Below are 25,845 nucleotides of genomic sequence, written 5' to 3' on the forward strand. Positions count from 1 at the left end.
TAATTTTATTATGCCATAAACATGACAAGATTCATGAGCATAGCATGATATATCCACATACACTATAACAGCTAGTGACAAGAAGAGTACGTTATATTACATAATAGAGTTAGCTGTTAGTTGAATTATAGATGAAAGATTTGAGCGTTACCCACCATTGAATGGAACAGTGTTGAACAAGAACAGAACAGAACATATTATTTTATTTCATCCAGGCATTTTGCAATACAACATTAGTATAGCTCTTATGTCATAGTATAAATGCAACATAAACAATAGAATGGTTCCGACACTAGAAATAATGTTAAACAATAATAACAATTATCGGTACATATTAACATGTAAATGGAGAGTAGGCCTTCGTTTACCAATAAATAGTTAGAAAGTGCTTGTACATCACTACATCTACTAAAAAATTGTCAGCAAAAAAATGAATAATAATAAAAAAGAATGTGTCTATCAGGGGGACATTTAGTAATTTAGTATAAGAGTGCGTTATATATACGCACCTGTAATGTATCACAATCAATTCGCTGCGAAAAGTAGTACCTTTATTTCTGAATGTATCTAGAACTATATTAATATTCTATGAAAACGCTGTAAACATATAACAATTATGAAAAAAAGTTACAACTGTAACAGTTATGTTACATTTAGATGGATTATATGTGAAATATTTGTTTTAAATGTTTAGGAGAATTGATTAGTTTTGCACGTGAATTATGGGGATTTCGTGATTACTGTCACGAGTCTACACTCGTGAACATATGACTTCATCATGCATGTCCTGAGTAAACAACTGACACAGTGGCTTATCATAATCGGGGCACATAGACAAAACATTCAGCTTTTGACAGAAATTCATGCTATTGTTTTTTTTCTCCATTCCATTGTTTACACACATGCTCATTATGATAGGGTGTACAGTACAGAATAGCTTCGGTAATTTTTTTCATAATTAGTTTAAAATTTTACTAGATCTATGAATCACAGTAATAACGTATTAGGTTTAGCAATATCAGAAAACAACAGATAACAGCATCGTGACATGTCCAATACATGTTTTACTGTTTTACTAAAAATGAGTTGTCCCCCTTTAAATAAGAATGGCATTTGTAAACAATCGTCAAATACTAGTACAGTACACCGGCACGATGTTGCAAATGGATCAAAACGAAGACATGTAACAGCTTTTTAAAAAATGTTGAGTTTTTAAAGGCGCTGATCTGCCCAGAAGTGTGGCCCTTCATGCAGCCCCTTTCCGGAATTCAATACATATTATGAGTAAATTGACAATCGTTTTGTAGAATAATATAAATGTCTTATATGCTGTTAAATTTTCTTGTAGAACTTTTGTCTCCGAAACATGGACCTATATCTTAATTAAAGTAAACCCTGGGAGAGAAAATACAAGGGCGTAGGAGCTGGGGCGGCAGGGGCGGCACCTGCCGCCCCAATATTTCGAAGAGCGGCGAAATGCCGAACTCGTATATTTTTGAAAAGGCTAGAAAATATAATTGAAAATAAATACAGCGGTCTTCCATTTGTCATGAAGTGCATCGGCGACTGATATGTACACAGAATTTTGTCATATCGCTGACACCTTGTTAGATCACCTTGGTGACAGGGTATTGTACAAAACCGATAATCCGCAACGACCAAGGTCGCTGTATTTTTACGCCCCGCAGACTCGGATTACAAGCAATACATGAATTAATGAAAGTTAATCGTATTTAATTGCTTACTACCAAACTTGCAATTAATGTTGTGTCTCAAATTCTGCCGACAAAGGAAAGTATCTTGAGAAAAACACAATCGCAAATCAGGCTCTTTAGATGTCTTTACATAAAATATATTAAATTAAATATTTTTGATACTTAAACATATTGTTTGAAAATCAAAGGCACCAATCATAATGATTAAATTCAACGCATAAAATGTAGAAAAATCCTCATAGATTTTACAGATCTTGTTAAATTAACAGTTTCTATGTAAAAATATAAAAAGCTAATCACTCTCGCAATTTTGCATTTCCAAATCAATCATTTGGTAAAAAGAACCCTGAAGTCCGTTCATTTCAACACTCAATGGTTCAAAGAAAACAATGAATTGCGTTTTACTTTTATAATGCCATTTAATGACTAAAATGCTATAAGGATTAGATTACCTCTTTAAGTCAGGGTCTTGTGCTCGATTCCCTACTTAGACATTACTGGTTTTACCCTGGCAAGACATTGTCCGTATCTAACATCGTACCGCCATTACAGTGTTTAAACATAGTAAACTGTAATTAGGGGTGAAAACTCGAAAAGAACGAGTATGTTCAACAGATACTGAGCAGTCCAAGAAGTCGCCAGATTGCACCATTTACTCAAGCAGTATGCAAAATTTTCTCGGGGCCACCCCCGCACCCCGTTCATAGGAGGGGGATACCCCCTCCCAAACCCACCCCTCCGCCGCCCCAATGATAAAATCGTCCCTACGCCCCTGAAATATGAAGGTCCCAACTACGTTGAATCAGCGGCAGGCCGGACCTCAAGATCTGTAGGTGTCCACATCACTAAAGGGTTAACCAAACAGCAAAGCTGTTGGAAGTGCCCTATAAACCTAATATCACTACATTTCTCCCCCTTTACTTTTCAGAGCTTACCAGCTGTCCAGAATGACACTCCATGCCCAAGCATGAGTCCGTCAAACACTTCTGACACCATTAAAGTAAACCCTGGGGGAACCCAAGGTCCCTACTGTGGCTTGAACCCCAGACCTTGTGATCCGTAGGCAGGCACTCAACCACGTCGCTGACGGGTTAACCCAACAGCAAGGCTATTGGAAGTTAATTATAAACCTACTATCACTACTGTAACAGTACAGTGAACTCGCCTATTCCGAACCAGTCTATAAATTGACTAAATTCCAAGCTTTTTTAAAAGCAGCCGTCGCGCATACATCAAGAAAAACCGTAAGCTATGTTTTGGTTTTATATCTAATGCATTAAACTAATAATTCATTGCTGGTAAATGTTCAAGTTATTCTTACATAATCCATATCTGCAACATTGTCCAAATGCTATATTTTTTCTTATGTGGAAATCTGACGAATGTAAACAAAAATGTCAGATTCAAGAAGCACTTGCGTTCTAATTTTTTAATGAAATGAAACGAAAGGGAGATTCAAAAGAAGGAAATTTCACACACTTTCCAGTCATATATCCCACATTAAAATCAACTTGACCAATAAGATGCCTAAAACGGAAAATTTAATATAGATGGCATACATTGTGCCTGTTCCGAATCACACATTTTCAGTTCTGTTCTGTTGCATATTGTTTAAGGATTGCAGCAAAAATGCCGATTCAGTGTGTCCAAAATATCAATTTATGTTATTATTTTTACTCGTAGCCAGATGTTAAAGAAAAAGGCGGAGGTATTATTATACCATGGTATTATTTTATTCACACGAAGGACAAGTCAGCCTACATGGCTGTTTTAAAACAGCATATTTCAATAGTGCCAGAGAAGGATGTTATGCCTGTCGTTTTAGTCATTTAATTGGCCTTAAATGCGATTATTTCTATTCATAACATACAGTAATTTCAGTTTTTGATTCAGGATGGTAGTTTTATGTTGTTGTGAATAGTAGTAAGAAAACCATTTCAGGTCATTTGTGGTGATTCGGAATAGGCGAGTATGACACAGATTACGCACAGTGCCAGTCTGATCAGTTACAGAAATCTGTTACAAACAATGTTTTGTTTCGAATTTCTTTTCACGTTATTTTGATCGTGACATATTTGTCCAGCATTTAAGATGAAAGTTATATTTTAAATATAAACTTGATGAAGTAAAACGATAAAAAATTAAAAACTGGTTCGGAAAGGGCAAGTTCGCTGTATTCTCTTCAAAAACATTCAGATCAAATACTGTTCATTTACTGATGTTTTTTACATACACGCTGATTGAGTCAGTAAAGAATTGCCTCGATTTTCGTTTGATGAAATATGAAAAATACCAAAACAAGCAAACATTTAAAATATATGCCATAATGTCTGTCTGCATGCCAGGAAAAAAATTATATGAAAATTTATACAAAAATTCATGTCAAAATACATATTATCAACCTACCGTCTACACCCTAAAATCCGCTATACCCTAAAACACTGTATTACCCTACAGCATACAAAGAAATCAAATAAAAATGACACTAAAACTATGCCAAAAATTGATGTTTTGTTTGTCTCACAGACCTTAAAGGGAATTCCTATAGTTTTTTATACGCATCTTTCTGCGCAGCCGGCACTTTCTATGGAAAACTGAACTGAAGTCAACATTTGTTGAAACATGTAACAGACAATCTTAAATATGAGGAGTCTTGAATGAAATAACATTTTTGATACGTTTTATCAGTAATCAAAATGTTGATACTGGTTTATATTGTATTGATAAGTATCATGCCTCACAGGTATCTTGCTATTTTTGTGGTTGTGTTTTCACATCGCATTTTAGTACAAAGACTGTTGTTCATTTAATATAAGACAATTGACTTAGTACTGATAAGACAATATCACCTTTCAGATTATCTAGTATTCAATTATAGAAAGAATTAAGAATTTTTAAAACTTTTTTTTTTAAGTTTTAGCAGACGTACAAGTAATCAATCTGGCCAGGTTCGCACCATTTCCGTCCGAACAGGTGTTGTATTCTAGCGGTTTTAACATAAAATTTAGCCTGGTGACCCATACATTTTTAGCCATTTTTATGCTCACAATACAATTACACAAGAAATACAGGAAAAAATTCTATCAAAGAGTTTTTTCAAAATTTAAAAAAATATTCTTCACTCTGGGTATTTTTTGTTGAAAAAAGTTCACAAAAGTAAATATGAAACAATATTTTTTTTCATTTGTACCCATTATTGTAAGGATAGATTATTACAAATATGACTATGATATCAAATAAGTATATAATAAAATCTGTAAAAAGAAAAAAACCGTATTGTGCTGTCTTGATGTATATTTTGGTTGGTATTTATAAAAAAGCAGGAAATTATGAAAATGTTGAAAAATCGCTGGCAGTTTCAGCAACAGTGAAAACACTTTTTCACAAAAACAAGCCTGGTGACCTATTGTTTTTATTTGTTCATTGTTTTCAGCACAAAATTTCCAATCATATTTGTGAATTTAAAAAAAGACACATGTGTATGACTCCCAATTAACACCCCCGATCGTGTCACAAAACACTAATCTTGGCAGCGTATATTGTTTAACGAAAAGCAAAATTTAATATACTGTACAAAATAATTGGGTCCGCAGATTCGCGGCTCCAACTTATAAGTTTACAAAAAAATTGTTTTTGGGCAAATCATTGGGGCCGCGTCTGCAGCCCCTGCGGCCCTAGTTCCGACGGCCCTGACTATTCAACAGCCTTGTCAATTGAATGAATGCAAAAGTCGAAAAAAGGGCAAAATTTATAAAAATGCAAAGTAGAGTTATGGGACCCTGAATAAGTCCAATTACACCACTATAAATAACAGTTGACGTAAAACTGGTCTCATATTGAATTGTTTTTAGAATGTTAAAAACTGTTTTAAGTGAAATTACTGGAGCTTCAATACATTTATTGAATGTAACATGAATGATTATTGTTCATTATATTGAACACACACAAAAAAAATGTACGTATTCTTTGTATTGGGTTACACATTAATTATGATAACAGTTTATTTTGCTGATAGTCATGTAAATAGTAAGAAAATACTGGAGACTTGAGATGCGATTCAGTACCCCTAAAATGCACCAGATCTCGCCATTTATGAGCCTGTTTATTTTTTAATTTTCATGGGGAGACGGGAGTGAGTATCCCCCTCCTGTACCTACTCCCTTCACGACCCCAAGATCAAACACCTTCCGATGCCCCTGATAGTCAAGCGATGCTATCCTCTAACAGCTCTTGTTATGTTTTAAAGGTGGTCAGTGATGTTAGAAATCAACTTACTGATACTTTAGAGGCATAACCGCTTTATTTGTATTCATTTTTTGACACAAAAGTAATTTCTGTAAAGATTAACTTAATAAAAAAGTAAAATAAAAAAAATTTCGACCTACCTTTAGTACCGTAATTTTTTTAGCATGTTACCTGAAACAAAGAATTTTTTAGGCCTTAATTACCTCCTGTTTTTCCTACTATTTTGTCCACAAACCTTTTTTCTTTTTACTACTTTTTGTGTAGGGACCACCTACTTTTCTCCTACGTTTTTGCAAGACTATACTGGAAGGCCAGAAAGTGTCATAAACTGTTGCTTAAATATGATTTATGGCCTTTAAGAAGTAGAAACCCCTCACAGAGTAAACTGTTGTCTTATAATTTAACCCCTAATAAACATGAAACCTCTAAAACAACAAAATCCTTTTATCCCAACACTGTTTATAGCATTACAATTTATACATAATCAAAGTCTCAAAATTGTTTTTATAGCATATTGTATCAGAATGCATTTTATTTTTAGGATTCTGGGAGTTCAAAGGTCACAAGTACGAACTGCACTGAGAAATGGGATGATGGTTGTGAATGAACTTGTGAGTGTGTTGACAAGATATGCCTCAGGATCAGGAGGCCGAAGGTTCAAGCCCCATGGAGAGCGTTCGTCTGAGGGAAGTTTGTCTTGGGATTCATTCTGAAAAGGCCTGTTCGTGAGCCGCGAGCTAGTTAAATGAATGGTTACTGACTTCTATCCGCCTGACGCCTGGCATAGTGGTAAGAGTTGGGAGGTAATTGGTATGCACAATAAAGGGTGTCTCATAAGCCAAACTGGCTGGCGCATTCCTTTCAGTAGGGGTGACACTATAATAAACAAGACCTTTTTAGGAAAATATGCTTGCATTTTAACTCAACTTTCACTCTGTTTTTATTACATGTTTCATTAAATTTTGTAAGTGAAATACATTTATATTGCATATTTTTGTTTTGAATCTGTTTGAAATTTTGTAGTCATCTGAATAAACAAGTGAACAAAATCTTTGGAATATTCCTAAATTTACAAATACCTGAACTTAAAGTTGCAGCCTCAGTAACTATTGGGAATTCTTTAAGTTCATCCTTTTAGTCCATGTTGAATTGGTAGGTAAGTTTGGAAAAAAATCTTTTTTAATATGTTTTAGTAGACACAAAAGAAAATGAACCCCACCACTTTTCTTTGACATATGTTGTTGGTAAATTGTATGTAGTATTTGGCCACAGAGAAATGAACCTGCGTAAAGTTACATAAACCGATTTGGACCAAGGGATGTAACTCCCATAATGTTGCAAGGTCTTATCTCCTGTACTGTATGTAATTTTATGTTTCATTTCAGATGCCCACCATGTGTGAACTTGCCATCAAACTGTCTGCTGGTAAGAGATGCTGCAAAGCCCTGCTGTAAAATCCCCACCTGTAGCCCTGCACCATCTCCCTTAATAACAAAGGGACCAGGACTTCAGCCCATGACTACAGTACCAACACAGAGACCACAAAGTATTATATATGCATCGGCAAAAATTCCTATGATATTGTAATTAAAATTATACCAGAACTACATTCTTATAAACATTAATTGTAATTACAAACTTGGTAAAACTTTTGAATTGGCAATTATGAGATAATATTATTATAATAGTCATGTTTACTTACAAAATAATATCTTCAGTTGTTTTAGAAGTGTGCTTGCATGCGTATGACAAGTTTGTGTTTCTCATTTAGTCAATTGAACATATAGTCAAGACTGACATAATATGACGTAATAAGAAATATCGACCTTTTTCATCCCCAGCCACGAGTGTTGGGGGGCGGTTATAGGAATGGTCTCAATCCGTCCTGCTGTCCGTCTATTCGTCCAAAACACTTTCATGTCCGCTCCATATCTCCTAAACCCCTTGAAGGATTTTCATGAAACTTGGGTCAAATGATCACCTCAAGACAATGTGCAACTCACCAGTCAGCCATGTTGGCTCAAGGTCAAGGTCACAGCTCAAAGTCATAGGTTTTAGCCTTCCATTTTGTGTCTGCTCTGTATCTCCTAAAGCCCTTGAAGGAATTTTATAAAATTTGGGTCAAATGATTGCAATTGCTGTGGGCGGCCCAAGGTCAAAGTCACAACTTAGGGTCAAAGTTTTGAGCCTTCCATTTTGCTCTGTATCTCCTAAACCCCTTGAAGGATTTCATAAAATATGGGTCAAATGACTACCTTATCAAGACGATATGCAGAACTCATGAGTCAGCCATGTTGGTTCAAGTTCAAGGTCACAAGTCAGGGTCAAAGGTTTGAGCCTTCCATTTTGTGTCCTCTCTGTATTTCCTAATCCCCTTGAAGGATTCATATGAAACCTGGGTCAGACAATCACCCCATCAAGACGATGTGCGGAACTCTTGAGGCAGCAGTGGCTGGTCAAGGTTACCACTTGGGTTCAAAGGTTTGAGCTTTCCAATTTGTGTCTGCTCAGTATCTTCTAAACCCCTTGAAGGATTTTCATGAAACTTGGGTCAAATGATTACCTTATCAAGATGATTTGAAGAACTCATGAGTCACTCATGTTGGCTCAAGGTCAAGGTCACAACTTAGGATCAATGGTTTGAGCCTTCAATTTTGTGTTCACTCTGTATCTCCTAAAACCCTTTAAGGATTTTCATCATACTTGAGTCAAATTATCACCTTATTGAGAACTCATGATTCAGCTATGTCAACTCAAGGTCAAGGTCACAACTCGAGGGCAAAGGTTTGAGCTCGCTGTCTCCTAAACCCCTTGAAGGATTTTCATGAAACTTGGGTCAAATGATCAACTCATCAAGACAATGTGCAGAATTCATGAGTCAGTCATGTCATTTCAAGGTCAAAGTCATAGCTCAAGATCAAAGGAATACCCTTTTACAATCCATAACAGTGGCAGTGAACTTAACTGTCTTTCAGACTGCCTTGTATATAACAAAATGTCAGGGACTTATTGCAATATACATGAAAAATTGAGATGGTGTTGTATGTGACATTAGTTGACAGACATTTGCAGTTATGATATTTAATAATTTCTATGATCAGTTTGTTTATCAGTTGTACCAGTTTTCCAGTTCTGCCTGCAGAATGTACTTTGGTACCTAGCCCAAGTGGCACATTATGCTGCAAGGAACCAAACTGTAATTTTAGCTCCATTATTCGGAGAATAGGGGTGCTTTTCTACTCGCCTCGGCATCGGAATGAGCTTTCTTGGTTAAAGTTTTTCAGCAGCCTTTGTTTTTCTTTGTTACTATTGCTTATATATTACTGAAAGTTCACATTACAATTAATAGCATTCAAACAAAGTGTGTGCAGGGGCTGGGCCCATTATACCCAAAGTGAAGGTCACCAAGGTGTTATACTTGAGTTATTCTTAAGGTTAAAGTTTTTTGGCAACCTTTGGTTTTCTGTCATATCTTTGTTACTATTGCTTATATCTTACTGTAAGTTCACATTAACATTGTCAAGCATACAAACAAAATCTGTGTAGGGGCTGGGCCCATTATATTTAAGGTCAAGGCCATCACGATGTTATACTTAGGTTAGTTTTACTGCCAAATCGCTGAATAGTGGAGCACACGGTCTTAAAGACAGCTCTTGTTACCCATGTTACCCATACAGCCAGTGATTTACACCACCAGCATCACCACCTACAGAATTAACAGTATTTCCTTTATCTTTACAACCATCAGGAATGACAATTTCCCCAACACCGGCTGGTTCCACTGTTAGTATGCAGTAGGGGTTTCAACACCTTCAGGATCCACATTCTTCCCACCATCACTGTCAACTGTATCATCAAAACCAGAATGTAAGTTTTGTAAATATGTTCTATATAGGCAACATTTTCAGTGACATTTTTAGCTTTACTATACAAAGTATATGGATAGCTATATTTTGCCGTCCTTCCACCTTTATACCTTAGTTAAAGTTTTGATGCACGTGATGGATTTGCTTCAAACTTAAAAATTAATCCTCATCATCACCCACATCATCTGGCACAAGGGCCATAACTCTTGACCAATATTTGATGAATTACCTCTGCCCTTTTACTTAGAATTTCAGGTTAAAGTTATTGTGCACTTTCACTCTATCTCAGATTTTATTAAATAGATTTGATTCAAACTTAAAACGATTGTTCCACATCATCACCCATTTGACACAAGGTTCATAACTCTGGCAACATTATTTTTAGAATTATGCCCTTTTTAACTTAGAATTTTAGGTTACTTTTTGTGCATTTTGACCACATTATCAGCCACATCATTTTATACAAGGGTGATAAGTATGGCACAAGTATTACCTAAGTTTTACCCCCTGTTAACACAGGATGGCTGTAGAGTGAATGGTAATTTTGCACATTACTTATGTTTTTCTGCATAATGTTGCAACTTCAAATAGATTCATGAAAACTAAAAAAAAAAAAGGACAAGCTGTAATTGTACATTAAATTATCAGTTTGTTACATTAACTGTATAACACAACCTTGCTATGGTCTGCAGACATATGGTTTTAGTTTGTCATGATGTACTATACGAGGTTTCTGATGTAACCCTTGAATACAGTACAAAATGCTACTAATTTTTGTTAAGACTGTATAGGGACCCTTCCACAGTCTCATGAATTTTACTTGGCCGACTACTTGGCTGACTTTCCTTTGTGGGTTATAATACCACACCTGATCACCTGCATCATACTGTTGAAAGTTAGTATCAAGGTCATATTTCTTTTTCATGACCTCACTAGAGACTTTAAGCTTGTTCCTAGCATATTCATGTATTTCTACTATTCTACTTTCCAAGGCATTTACATAATCAGAACCATATTTTAGTCTCATTTCAGCATTTTTGTACCCCCCCCCCCCCCCCCCCCCTCCGACAACAAAGTTGTAAGTGGGGGTATACTGGTTTCAGGTTGTCTGTCCGTCTGTCCGTAGACGCAATCTTGTGCGCACCATCTCTCCTTATCCCCTTGACAGAATTTAATGAAACTTCACACAAGTGATCAGTAAACAGTAGTTGTGCATGGGGCATGTTAGGTTCTTTTAGAAAAAAAATTTGCAGAGTTATGGGACTTTGTTTTTTTGTTACTATACTAAATATATAGACACAATCTTGTGCGCACCATCTCTCCTCATCCCCTTGACACAATTTAATGAAACTTCACACAAGTGATCAGTACCAACAGTAATTGTGCATGGGACATGTTAGGTTCTTTTAGAAAACAAATTTGCAGAGTTATGGGACTTTGTTTTTTTGTTACTATACTATATACATAGACACAATCTTGTGCGCACCATCTCTTCTCATCCCCTTGACACAATTTAATGAAACTTCACACAAGTGATCAGTAACAACAGTAGTTGTGCATGGGGCATGTTAGGTTCTTTCAGAAAAAAATTTGCAGAGTTATGGGACTTTGTTTTTTTGTTACTATACTATATACATAGACACAATCTTGTGCGCACCATCTCTTCTCATCCCCTTGACACAATTTAATGAAACTTCACACAAGTGATCAGTAACAACAGTAGTTGTGCATGGGGCATGTTAGGTTCTTTCAGAAAAAAATTTGCAGAGTTATGGGACTTTGTTTTTTTGTTACTATACTATATACATAGACACAATCTTGTGCGCACCATCTCTCCTCATCCCCTGGACACAATTTAATGAAACATCACACAAGTGATCAGTAACAACAGTAGTTGTGCATGGGGCATGTTAGGTTCTTTCAGCGACAAAAATTGCAGAGTAATGGGACTTTGTTTCTTGTTAACATACTATGTACATACAGTCTGCATATGCAATCTTGTGCGTGCCTAATCTACCAAACCCTTGCACACAATTTAATGAAACTTCACACAAGTGATCAGTACCAACCCTAGTTGTGCATGGTGCATGTTACATTCTTTTAGATAAATATTCTGCATAGTTATGGGACTTTGTTATTTGTTACTATACTGTATATATACAGTCTATATAATTATGCAATCTTGTGTGCGTCAAATTGCAATGTACTGTGTCAGTGCATGCAGGGGTTACATTCATCACCTTTAGTGATAGCTCTAGTCTTATTCAGGCTGTCCAAATACAAGATCAATTGGGAGCCTTATTTCAGAGCCATAGACCATAGATGCGGGTGTGACACCAATGGCTTCATGTACAGAACTACAATGGGCCATTAAACATAAAGGTACATATTTGTCCCAGTCATTTCTGTGCTTGGACACAAATACTGTTAGCATGTCAAGAATACTTCTGTTTACACACTCAATAAATCCTGAACTCAGCGGTCAAAATGGGGTATTCTAGTCTTTTGAATACCTAGAAGTTTACGTAACTCTTGAAACAACTTTGACTCAAATTGCGCTCCTTGATTGGTATGAATAGAAAGGGGTATACCAAACATTGAAAATACATTTTCAGTTAATGCAGTAGCGACTGTTATTGTTTCTAAATTCTGTATTGGCACTGCCTCTGACCATTTCGTACAATAATCTTATACTACCATTAAATACTGATTATTGTTCGCAGTTTTACCAAGTGGGTCTACAAAATCTGTAGCTACTCTTTCTGATTTAGCACCAGAGGTGAACTGTTTCATAGGGGCCTTAAATTTAGTTTTTGGCATTTTTCGAGATGCACATACACTACATTTTCTACACCACTTCTCAACTGCATCACGCACACCGTAAAAGAAAAATTTCTGTCTTATTCTTTTCAAGGTTTTCTTCATACCTAGATGTGAACTGGTCAGAGAGTCATGAGATTCCGACAATATAAACTTGGTCTCCCTAAGAACCCCTTATTTCTACAATGAAATATTCAATATGAATAATCAGCCTAAGGTCAACCATCGCAGTCAAGTTGCGACTACTATATTAATCACCACTTGGGTTATTATGCCCCCCTTCGAAGAAGGAGGGGTATATTGTTTTGCAGATGTCGGTTGGTAGGTCGGTTGGAATGTAGACCAATCTGTTTCCGGATGATAACTCAAGAATGCTTGGGCCTAGGATCATGAAAATTAATAGGGAGGTTGATCATCACCAGCAGATGACCCCTATTGATTTTGAGGTCTGTATGTCAAAGGTCAAGGTCACAGTGACCCTGAATAGTAAAACAGTTTCCGGATGATAACTCAAGAACACTTGGGCCTAGGATCATGAAAGTTGATAGGGAGGTTGGTCTGACCAGCAGATGACCCCTATTGATTTTGAGGTAAGTATGTTAAAGATCAAGGTCACAGTGACCCTGAACAGTTAAACAGTTTCCTGATGTTAACTCAAGAATGCTTAGGCCTGAATCACAAAATTTGATTGGAAGGTTGGTCATGACCAGCAGATGACCGCTGTTGATTTTGAGGTCAGTATGTCAAAGGTCAAGGTCACAGTGACTAGGAACAGTAAAATGGTTTCCGGGCAATAACTCAAGAACGCTTGGGCCTAGTGTCAGGAAAATTGGTAGTTAGGTTGGCCTTGACCAGCAGATGACCTCTATTGATTTTAAGATCATTAGGTCAAGGGTCAAGGTCACATTGGCCAGGAACAGTTAAACGGTTTCTGATCTTCTTGTCCAAAACCATAGGGCCTAGGGCTTTGATATTTGGTATGTAGCAAAATCTAGTGGTCCTCTACCAAGATTATTCAGATTATTTCCCTGGGGTCAAATATGGCCCCACCCGGGGGGTCACATGGTTTATATAGACTTATATAGGGAAAAAAATTGAAAAACCTCTTGTCCAAAACTACAGGGCCTAGGGCTTTGATATTTTGTATATGACATCATCTAGTGGTCCTCTACTAAGATTATTCAAGTTATACCCCAGGGTCAAATATGGCTCCGCCCTGGAGGTCACATGGTTTACATAGACTTATATAGGGAAAAACTTTGAAAATTTTCTTGTCCAAACCACAAAGACTATGGTTTTGATATTTTGTAATATAGCATCATCTAGTGGTTCTCTACCAAGTTTGTTCAAATTATCCCTCTCGGGTCAAATATGGCCCCGCCCCAGGGGTCACATGGTTCATATAGACTCATATAAGGAAAAACTTAGAATCTTCATGTCCATAACTTACATCATTCAAATTTGGACCACATGTATAGTTTTGAGTGGCAAAATGAACCTTGACATGAGTTGACCTTGACCTAGTGACCTACTTTCACATTTCTGTAGCTACAGCCTTCAAATTTGGACCACGTACATAGGTTTGTGTACTGAAACAAACTTTGACCTTGTTATTGACCTAGTGACCTACTTTCACATTTTTGAAGTTACAGGCTTCAAATTTGGACCACTTGCATAGTTTTGTGCTCTGAATTAAAATTTGACCTTGATTTTGTCCTTATGACCTACTTTCACATTTCTCAAGCTGCAGCCTTCAAATTTGAACCACATGCATAGTTTTGTGTATTGAAATGAACTTTGATCTTGAGATTGACCTAGTGACCTACTTTCACATTTCTGAAGCTACAGGCTTTAATTTTGGACCGCATGCATATTTTTGTGTTCTGAATTGAACTTTGACATTAATTTTTAACTATTACCTTCTTTCACATTTCTCAAGCTACAGCCTCCAAATTTGAACCACATGCATAGTTTTGTGTATTGAAATGAACTTTGATCTTGTTATTGACCTAGTGACCTACTTTCACATTTTTGAAGCTACATGCTTCAAATTTGGACCACGTGCATAGTTTTTTTATCCAAAATAAAATTTGACCTTGATTTTGACCTAATGACCTACTTTCACATTTCTCAAGCTACAGCCTTCAAATTTGAACCACAAGCATAGTTCTGTCTACTGAAATGAACTTTGACCTTGAAATTGATCTAGTGACCTACTTTCACATTTCTCAAGCCACAGCTTTTAAATTTGGACCACATACACATTGTTTTGTACCGAAATGAAATTTGACCTTGATCTGGTCTTGAAATTTGGAATTAACATTCAAAAATGGCTCAGTGGATGGCACCAAGATCACTCTGTAATCTCTTGTTAGGTTAATAGGTTAAAGGTCAAGGTCAGATTAAACCAGAATATTAGAACTTTTGTTTACAGTGAGCATATAATATCTGTTCCTTGTGCAATTACTAAATGCATCAAGGGGGGCATTTCGTGTTCGACGAGCTCTTGTTTGGTATAAAGTTATTCATTATGAAGAAAAATCTGTTCTGCAGCCTTGATTGATAAAAATACATGTTAACAGTTGAACTTTCCTTACCAGCAACCTGTATCGAGAAGTCACTTGACCTAATGAGCCAGTCAGCTTACTTTCTAAGTTGACTTCTGTTTTAATATCAATTAAGCAGCCACCTGTCTTAAGCAGCCAGATTGTGTTGTACCCGTTGTTGACTGCTTAATACAGGTTTGACTGTACTGTTATCATATTTCAGGTGTGCAGCATTCCAGATTGTTCTACTGCAGTGTACCATGCAGAGAAATGTGTCAGATACATGTTGTCTCTGTCCTGTCTGTGTCTTCAGTAAAACACCAACTCTATTTTCTCCACTGGTATCCCAGGCCCAACACCAAATAGCTATGCCAGCCCAATTCCTAGATATTCCAGCTAAACACCTAGTTCAACAGCAATACCATCCTTAAGCCCAGCACCTACAGTGTGGGAAGCTCATTGTTGGACCCAAAATTGAAGCCCTGTCTGCAAATATAGGTAAATATTACTTCTTACTTAAGAAATAATAAATCTGTTCCTATATTTTATCTGTAAATAAAATATGGGCAGTAGTTTGGATGCATCATAATTAAATCACAAGTGCATAGCACAAGTGATTTAATCATTTGCATCCAAATGACTGTCCATATTTTATTATACAATTATTGACTTTTTCATAGGTTGATACCAGGATTTATCAGCCCGAAAATAGTTATATTCACCGAGCCAGCCCAATTCCTAGATATTTTAATACTGGGTCATCTGGGGTCAAAAACTAGGTCACCAGGTCAAATCAAAGGAAAAGCTTGTTAACCCGCTGAAAAAGTCAATAATTGTTTTATTACATGAATAAATGTATAGTCAGTCATGTTCTTACAATTGAATCTTTAATAAAGAAATAAGGAATAAATTTAGACCAGATCAGGTTGATATTGGTTTTTCAAGCATCTACTTCGATCTATTTTTATTTTCGATCTATTTTTATTTTCGTACTATTTATAACCCAAGATAAGTTAATATGATATGTACTTATCACTTTTCGAACCGTTTTCAGCAAATCAGAGAAACAACAGAATACAATCATGTAATAATAAGTGATAAAATTATTTCGATTCTAACAACACAAATTATTCGCATTTTACAGTACTACATTTTCAGTCTAATATGTCATTCGGATCACATGCTGTTACAATTTACCCCCATGGTTAAAAAGTGTTGCATAGCCAACCAAACTTTTAGAAACTAGTTTTTAGCTCAACTGAGCACAAAGTGCTCAAGGTGAGCTTTTGTGATCGCCCTGTGTCCGTTGTCTGTCATCGTATGTCCGTCCGTCGTCAACAATTTGACTGTTAACACTCTAGAGGTCACAATTTTGACCTAATCTTAATGAAACTTGGTCAGAATGTTACTCTGTATAAGGTCTTGGATGAATTTGATACTGGGTCATCTGGGGTCAAAAACTAGGTCACCAGGTCAAATCAAAGGAAAAGCTTGTTAACACTCTAGAGGTCACAATTTTGGCCCAATCTTAATGAAACTTGGTCAGAGTGTTACCCTCAATAAAATCTTGGAGGAATTCGATATTAGGTCATCTGGGGTCAAAAACTAGGTCAACAATTCAAATCAAAGGAAAAGCTTGTTAACACTCTAGAAGTCACATTTATGACTGTATCTTCATGAAACTTAGTCAGAATGTTAATCTTGATGATCTTTAGGTCAAGTTCGAATCTGGGTCATATGGGTCAAAAACTAGGTCAAATCAAAAGAAAACCTAGTTAACACTTTAGAGGCTACATTAAAATTCATGACCATATCTTAATGAAACTTGGTCAGAATGTTGATCTTGATGATCTTTAGGTCAATAGGTCAGGTGAGCGATGGCCCTCTTGTTTTAACATAATTTTGAGAAGCATTTATAAACTAATAATCTAACAGCTCGCAAACTGTTTATCAACAGAATCATCAGCTTTTGTTACTTTACCCAGTGATAAAGCTTAACTTTTGTATGATGTCACATCATTATGACATGATACTTTGTCATTCTTTTATGACATCACTGCTGAATCATAACTGAGCTAATTAGTTCATAGAGATCAAAAACGTGTTTTTTGGCCCTGCACATAAGTCGGTACGACTTTTTATAAGTTTTTGAAATGTTGTTTGGTGCTAGATGTATGTAATGGAACAGAAGTAGAATCTCTTATGTTACAGACATAGGGGTAAAATGTAATACTATCAGCTAACCATATTTTATCAAAGATTCATATATAGGCTGTTTGCTATATCTTTATATAGCAATTAATGTGTGTCGTGTTAGAATGGTACATAAAGTAGCTGGGGACCAGCTTGTATAATTAAAAAAATCAAGAAGTAGAAAGGACTGCCAGAATATAAGATTCTCAATATCTATAAATTCTCTTGTACCATGTAATATTTTGAGAGAAAAAAAAACAAGCAAACTATAATCTCATTCAGTTATGCCTAGAAAGTTGTGCATAAACATGTCATTCTTTTTTGGGGGAAAATATCAAATTAAAAACTTATAAAAACACATAGGATCTTGAAACAGTGAAGAAAGATTATTTGTTCTGTTTAGGTTGCTGTGAGTATAAGGGCTCCCAGTACAACCCCAAACTGGATGCTACTTGGGAAGATGGCTGTCGGTACATCTGTACATTCTGTACATGCATTGATGAAGACAGTGCACAGTGCCAGGAAAAGTAAATACTTACTTTTAAGGTATTAGATCACTAATAGAAAACCTCCTTTTTGAAGAGTATTCAATTCTTACCATAATCCTACTTTTACTGCAATTCTTAGGTGTGTGGGGTGGGGTGGGGGGTGGGGGGGGGGGGGGGGAGCATAGGTTCAAGCCCTACTGGGACCATTTTTTTCCCTTAGTTTCCTTTTTTTTCTAGTAAGTTCTTACTTCCTTCAAGACTTGTTATTGATTTCTTGTAAAAAAATGGAAAAAGAATCGATTTCTTGGTGTTTAAAGTGAATTTACTACTTAAACAGAAGGGGTAGAGTTACACATCTTTAAAAATATTGAGTTAACCGCAGTTAAAGTTCTTTGTTTTGCTTTCACTCTTAGATTATATATTATTAAGGTAATTTAGAAATTTAGGTAGGTTTTACATCTGCCCTATTACGTTATTTTTAAATGGAGTAAACAAAATTCAAAACAGAAACACAGCATTTGACCTTATTTTTTCAATGTTGAAGTATGAATTCTGTTTCATTAAATCTGTTTACTTGAGGCACCATATATAAAATGATATTGACATTTTTATTTTGTGTTTTGTAATTGTTTACCAATAGTTTGATGTTTCTTTTATCAAAATTAATGGTAAGTGCTCTGCAAACGTTGTGAATAGTGGCTATCACTTTGAAATTTGTCTCTACTTGAGCTTGAGGAGATACTATAAGTTATACAAAATTTATAAAAAAAAACGGCACAGTAAAAGTTGTTTAAAAATTGCAAAATAGTGCAAAACACAGTTACAACTATAAGTGATCTAATACTTTTAAGTAACAGCCTTTTATGCTTCCTCAAAATTTGGATGTAGGGGGCATAAACTGTTGAGCTTCATATGGTGTATACACACAGTAAATTCTAAAACAGTAAGTTTAATTTGTACTAAAGCTGTTTGGAAACGAAACAAGATAAACAGCCCAGTCAAAGTTTGGACAAAGGTTATAGGGCGTAAAAATAAAATGGTTTGTTTCCGGTATCCCGACCTACCCTAAATTTTTGGCCCGACCTTAAATATTTGTTTTTATGGCCTTGGAGAATATTTTTTCAACTTTTTAACAAAAAGATGCAAAACTGCACTTTTTATGCTTTAAACATGGCCAGTGATGTTAGAAATCAACTTACTGATGCTCTAAAGGCATAACCCCCTTATTTGTAATCATTTTTTGACAAAAAAAAAATTTCCGAAAAGTCTCCCTTATTAAAAAAAATGTCCAAAAAAAAATGTTCCGACCTACCTACCTACCCTAATTTTTTTTAGCATGTTACCGGAAACAAAGAATTTTTTTTTTAGGCCCAATAGTTCTGTCTAATACTGTTTAGTTTTTAACAGTTGACTAGTTACTGACATGTATTAAAAGTTTGGCGATGAAAAAAGAAGTTAAAAATTGTAATGATTTTAAAATATAAACCAATTATTTGACAGGTACCCATGTTATGTGAATTCACAGCCATACTGTAAGATGGTTCAGAATCCTGCCACCAAGTGCTGCATGAAACCCTCGTGCAGTGTTTGTTCACAAACACCTACACCAAAGACATATACACCAGGTAAATATTCTGGTTAAGTCCAAACATTTCTCTAAGGTGATAGGTTTTGATGCAAACATTGGTGTTTTCATGACATGATAATGTTTGTAAGAAAAGGATCCAAAAACTAATGCTTTACATTCTGTAGTAAATTTTTAGCTAGACTATTTGAAGAATAAGTAGAGCTGTCTTTCTCACCATGGTGTCGGCATCGGTGTCGCACCTTGATGAAGTGTTTTTGAACCGGTCCACATTTTGACAAAACCTTTTGAGATAAGGTTTTGAAACTTTAAACACTTGTGTACCATTACCTTGTCCAGTTTTAGGTAAGAGAGCTTAACTTCATCAAGGAATTTTGCTGAATTATGGCCCCTTTGAGCTTACAAATCTAGTTTAAGTTTTTCGTACCAGTTAATATTTTGTGTAAACTGTCTGACATATGACTTTGAAACTTTTATCATTCTTGTCTGGGGCCAATACTATTCATACTGTATATCAAAGACCTTCCACTTCACACAGGCAAATCATCAATTGACATTTTGGTAGATGATACAACAATATCTGCCTCGGGTAAATCAATAATGGAAGTACACAATACACTACAGGCTGACATAAACACTATTGAAAAATGGTACACTGATAACTCAGTGCTTCCTAATACATTTAAATTAAAAGCTATGTACATCACTGCCTCCTATAACAACAATAAAATAACAAATTACACAACCTGTAATACTGTTCAGATGCAAGGCGAAGCACTTTCATACTTATTCACGTAGAAACTTTTAGAAGTGCATGTTGACAAACATCTAAACTGGAAGTATCAGGTTGAACAAACCATGAAAAAATGCAATACATATATTTATATCTTCTCTTACGAATAAAATCTTTCCTGAACTTACACTCCTGAAAGGTATTTTTCAATGCCTATATTTTGCCACATTTTGATTATTGCCGTACTTCCATCAATTCTTCGAATAGTCGATCGCATTGATTTTGAGGTTCAGCTTTGACATTGGCTTACTTCTCTTACAAGGCCATATTTTGGGTGTATAATAAGTCATTCCTGTGACTGCCCTAGTTTTTTCTGTGAACAAATAAATATCATTAGAATGATTGAAAGTAGTGTAAAGAATGCACTTTGATATTTTCATACCAAATACTTGCAGATGTATGTGTTTACGAAGAAGTACATACCAAGAAGGACAATTGTGGTATGATGGCTGTAACAGTGTTTGTCGGTGTGGCAATTCCAACAAAAACACATACACATATATAGATAAAGGTAAGTTGTATGTCATACATGCCATAATTTTTCCGGACCTTTCCGGGATTCTGAGTTAAAATTTCCGGGATTTTTACCCTTTGTCCGGGACATACACCGTGACATTGGTATTCATCTGTTTCATGCATAAATATCACAAAATTATATGCAGTTTCCGGAGATAAACATTTTTCCCTCGCTTAGGAATAATTTGTTGCAAATGTCGTCTAGCTTTCTAAGGGAGGTAAATAGGGTAATTTACGTCTATATTTCGGCACGTGAATTGGTTGCGTTCCCGAGGTGAACTGAATTGGGAGACTTGCTATATACGAAGAATTAACCTGGTCATCGTGATTAAGAATCCAGCTTATTTGGTATCTTTTTAAAGCTTAAAAGTTTACCTAATCATTAATAAAATGGAATCCTCAAAGGAATGAAATAAATCTTTAGATAAAATCGATATAAAATATTTCGGGTTGGGTCAGTTTTCAAGGATCAGCCGGCAAAGGCATTCAATAGTCAAAAGTTTCATTTAGAATATGTGTGACAATCAATCTACATTTTGAAAGATTACAACCTTTTAAAATAATAATCATTTAATTGACCGTTATCAGCCATTTCTTTCAATCACGGCTACATGTAGCTTCACCGCCTACGTGCTAACAACAACGAGATTTTCGGCTATTGTTCCTAATATTAAATTATCATAAAACTGTTATTGATTGCATAATTTTGTCAAGTCATAATCAGGGTCATCAAAATAGCTGACTGTAAATTAGTCTGGGTCATCAGAAGATTGCAGTGCGCAATATGAGTGGTGATCGGAGCTAGCTAACATATGTCCTGCTCGAGGGCATGAAACTGATTATCGGATAATTAGGAATAAACAATGTGACACCGGTGACTGTTTATTGTGTTTTATCCTGTCACTTGCAGTATTTTCGACCCGATATCAGGGTGCCGTATATCTTTCTTGATATACCGTCAGTTGATCATGTGACCAGTGATATACGGTCAGTTGATCATGTGCCCTTATGGTCGATATTGTTGTCATAAGAAATTTTGCAACGAAACCATCATCATTGTGTTGGAAATGTCCGAACTAAGAAAATGAGTGGTCAAATAATGAGTTTTTATTCAAAAACGAAGAAGTTATTGCGATTTTGCCGGTAATCACGTCATTATATAAGTGACGTCATTACGAATATGACGTCATTAAAGCGGTTGTCGCACACTTATTTTTGTAAAATAAATATCGGAAAATGAAGTAATGACAAGATAAATAGAATAATAGGTTAGTGCCTAAGATGGAGAAAGTTTATCTGGCTCAGCTCCGGACGTTATCAGGTTCGCCTTCGGCTCACCCGATAACCTCCTCCACCTCGCCAGATAAACTTTCTCATCTACGGCACTAACCTATTATTCTCTATTTATTCATGTAAAATTCAACAATTTATAGGCCAAAAAAAAAGTTTTTTAGGGGTTATTTCTGTTTTTCTGTATTTTTAATTTTCTGGGACATTTCAACACTGTCCGGGACACCGGGACGAGTATGTGATTTCCGGGACAACCCCGGACAATCCGGGACGTATGACATGTATGTGTATGTGCCCATTAGTCTGTTTTGTCAGAGTTTCATTTCTTTGTAAAGTTAAACCCAACACTCCCCGGATGGGACATATGTTCTCCTTGACAATTTGATAAAAGACATTGTGTCTGAAATCATTCGTCCTCCACCTCTGATAATTCATGTGGGGAAGTTGGCAGTTACTTGCGGAGAACAGGTTTGTACTGGTACAGAATCCAGGAACATTGGTTAGGTTAACTGCCCGCCGTCACATGACTGAAATACTGTTCAAAAATGGCGTTAAATCCAAAACAAAATCATATCTGACATGGCTTTCAGCTGCCCCAAGACCCTAAAAGATCTTATATATTTATGACAATTTGCAGATTTGCAATGCATGCTACTATCCCACAAGGCTGTGTACTGGTTCCTGACCCAAAAGATCCCTCGTGCTGCTAGGTACCAAGTTGTTTGATCCCTCCGAAACAAACCATTGGTATAGTGGTTGCTCCTAAACCTACTGGAATGGAAACAGGTAAAGTATGATTGTGTATTCTGTAAAAGCAGGTTAAGCTAAAGAAAATGATTTTTAGCTCACCTGTCACAAAGTGACAAGGTGAGCTTTTGTGATCGCGCGGCGTCCGTCGTCCGTCGTCCGTGCGTGCGTGCGTCCGTGCGTCCGTAAACTTTTGCTTGTGACCACTCTAGAGGTCACATTTTTCATGGGATCTTTATGAAATTTGGTCAGAATGTTCAGCTTGATGATATCTAGGTCAAGTTCGAAACTGGGTCACGTGCCATCAAAAACTAGGTCAGTAGGTCTAAAAATAGAAAAACCTTGTGACCTCTCTAGAGGCCATATATTTCACAAGATCTTCATGAAAATTGGTCAGATTGTTCATCTTGATGATATCTAGGTCAAGTTCGAAACTGGGTCACGTGGGGTCAAAAACTAGGTCAGTAGGTCTAAAAATAGAAAAATCTTGTGACCTCTCTAGAGGCCATATTTTTCATGAAATCTTCATGAATATTGGTCAGAATGTTCACCTTGATGATATCTAGGTCAAGTTCGAAACTGGGTCACATGGGGTCAAAAACTAGGTCATTAGGTCTAAAAATAGAAAAACCTTGTGACCTCTCTAGAGGCCATATTTCTCAATGGATCTTCATGAAAATTGGTCAGAATGTTCAGCTTGATGATATCTAGGTCAAGTTCGAAACTGGGTCACGTGGGGGTAAAAACTAGGTCAGTAGATCTAAAAATAGAAAAACCTTGTGACCTCTCTAGAGGCCATATTTTTCATGAGATCTTCATGAATATTGGTCAGAATGTTCACCTTGATGATATCTAGGTCAAGTTCGATACTGGGTCATGTGGGATCAAAAACTAGGTCAGTAGGTCTAAAAATAGAAAAACCTTGTGACCTCTCTAGAGGCCATATTTCTCAATGGATCTTCATGAAAATTGGTCAGAATGTTCACCTTGATGATGTCTAGGTCAAGTTCGAAACTGGGTCACGTGCGGTCAAAAACTAGGTCAGTAGGTCTAAAAATAGAAAAACCTTGTGACCTCTCTAGAGGCCATATTTTTCAATGGATCTTCAGGAAAATTGGTGAGAATGTTTACCTTGATGATATCTAGATCAAGTTCGAAACTGGGTCACGTGGGGTTAAAAACTAGGTCAGTAGATCTAAAAATAGAAAAACCGTGTGACCTCTCTAGAGGCCATATTTTTCATGAAATCTTCATGAATATTGGTCAGAATGTTCACCTTGATGATATCTAGGTCAAGTTCGAAACTGGGTCACGTGGGGTCAAAAACTAGGTCAGTAGGTCTAAAAATAGAAAAACCTTGTGACCTCTCTAGAGGCCATATTTCTCAATGGATCTTCATGAAAACTGGTGAGAATGTTCAGCTTGATAATATCTAGGTCAGGTTCGAAACTGGGTCACGTGGGGTCAAAAACTAGGTCAGTAGGTCTAAAAATAGAAAAACCTTTTGACCTCTCTAGAGGCCATATTTTTCATGAAATCTTCATGAATATTGGTCAGAATGTTCACCTTGATGATATCTAGGTCAAGTTTAAAAGTGGGTCACATGCCTTCAAAAACTAGGTCATTAGGTCAAATAATAGAAAAACCTTGTGACCTCTCTAGAGGCCATATTTTTCAATGGATCTTCATGAAAATTGGTCAGAATTTTTTATCTTGATGATATCTAGGTCACATGTGGTCAAAAACTAGGTCACTATGTCAAATAATAGAAATAACGACGTCATACTCAGTTCAACACTGGGTCATGTGGGGATAGGTGAGCGATTCAGGACCATCATGGTCCTCTTGTTTAGGATTGTCTGTGGAAAAATATTATTGTTACACAGATGTAAAGTAATCCAGCAGATAAAAAAGGATAACTAGAAGTGTTCAGTTAATTTGTTGGAATAAAGTAGCTGTTCGGCTCGTATAAATCTGTCTAGATTCACTGCTGAAATAATACTATAAATCAAGTACTACCCTTAGCATCAATGACTCCAGTACCGGGGCTGACACGAGCAATTCCTGAGGACCTTAGCTCATCCCTGTCCCTCACTGGCAGTCAGTGTTTTACTGTGTATGGAAGTTATTATAACGTTTTATGAGCTTTGATTTGTCTTTTGGTTGGTCTGTCTGTCCGTTGAATTTAATGGTTTCCAGAAAATAACTCCTGAAAGGTTTGACAGATTTATACAGGTGTAACATCATAAAATACAGGTCATGTTCAACATTGAGGTCAGTAGTTTAAAGGTCAAGGTTAAAATGAGCCGAACAGTTAAACGGTTTCCGGATAATAACTTGAAAATGCTTAGGTCTAGAATAATAAATTTTGGTACACTGGTGTTACATCATAAAATACAGGTAAGTTTTGATTTTGAGGTCAGTAGGTCAAGGGTTAAGGTCACAGTGACCCAGAACAGTTAAATTATTTCCGGAAAATAACTCGTGTGGCCTAGGATCACGAAACTTAATAAGGAGGTTGATCATGACCAGTAGATGACCTCTATTAATTTTGAGGTTCAGCTTTGACATTGGTTTTTATTTGTGACAAGGCTCTATTTTTTTTTTCATTACAGAAAGCTATGTGTTGTCATTTTAGGACAGGAGCATGCTGTAACATCCAACATAACTATGATGTTTTTTTTCTTCAGGTTATATATACAAAGGAATGCTTGTGTATCAGGTACAGATATTTGATGACGGTTGCAATTATTCATGTGAATGCCTTGATAATTTCACAGGAATACAGATGTGATAAAAGGTATGTTTTAGCCACTGTTTATCATGAGCTTTTTAGCTCACCTGAGCCTAAGGCTCATGGTTAGCTGTAAGTATCGATGAATGTCCGTCATCCGTCAGTCATCAACCTGTCAGTTCACATTTAGTATGTTTACACTCAGCATCCACAATTCTGGAGCCAACCTAATCAAACTTACTAAGTTAGTCACAATGATTTTTGTCACAAGACCTCGGACGAGTTCGATTTTGGGCTAGATCCGATT

At 36.2% G+C, this 25,845-nt stretch overlaps 1 long non-coding RNA gene across 1 annotated transcript; it reads left to right on the forward strand.

Annotated features, from left to right (window-relative positions):
• Positions 1-8,830: 8,830 nt before the first annotated feature.
• LOC128558662 (uncharacterized) lies at positions 8,831-22,837 on the forward strand. Its single transcript, XR_008371786.1, has 7 exons — positions 8,831-9,827; positions 12,095-12,208; positions 15,416-15,690; positions 17,789-17,912; positions 19,374-19,498; positions 20,647-20,762; positions 22,695-22,837. It is a non-coding gene; the product is annotated as an uncharacterized LOC128558662 (long non-coding RNA).
• Positions 22,838-25,845: the final 3,008 nt, after the last annotated feature.

The sequence above is a fragment of the Mercenaria mercenaria genome, chromosome 7 (genome assembly GCF_021730395.1).
Source record: "Mercenaria mercenaria strain notata chromosome 7, MADL_Memer_1, whole genome shotgun sequence".
NCBI lineage: Eukaryota > Metazoa > Mollusca > Bivalvia > Venerida > Veneridae > Mercenaria > Mercenaria mercenaria.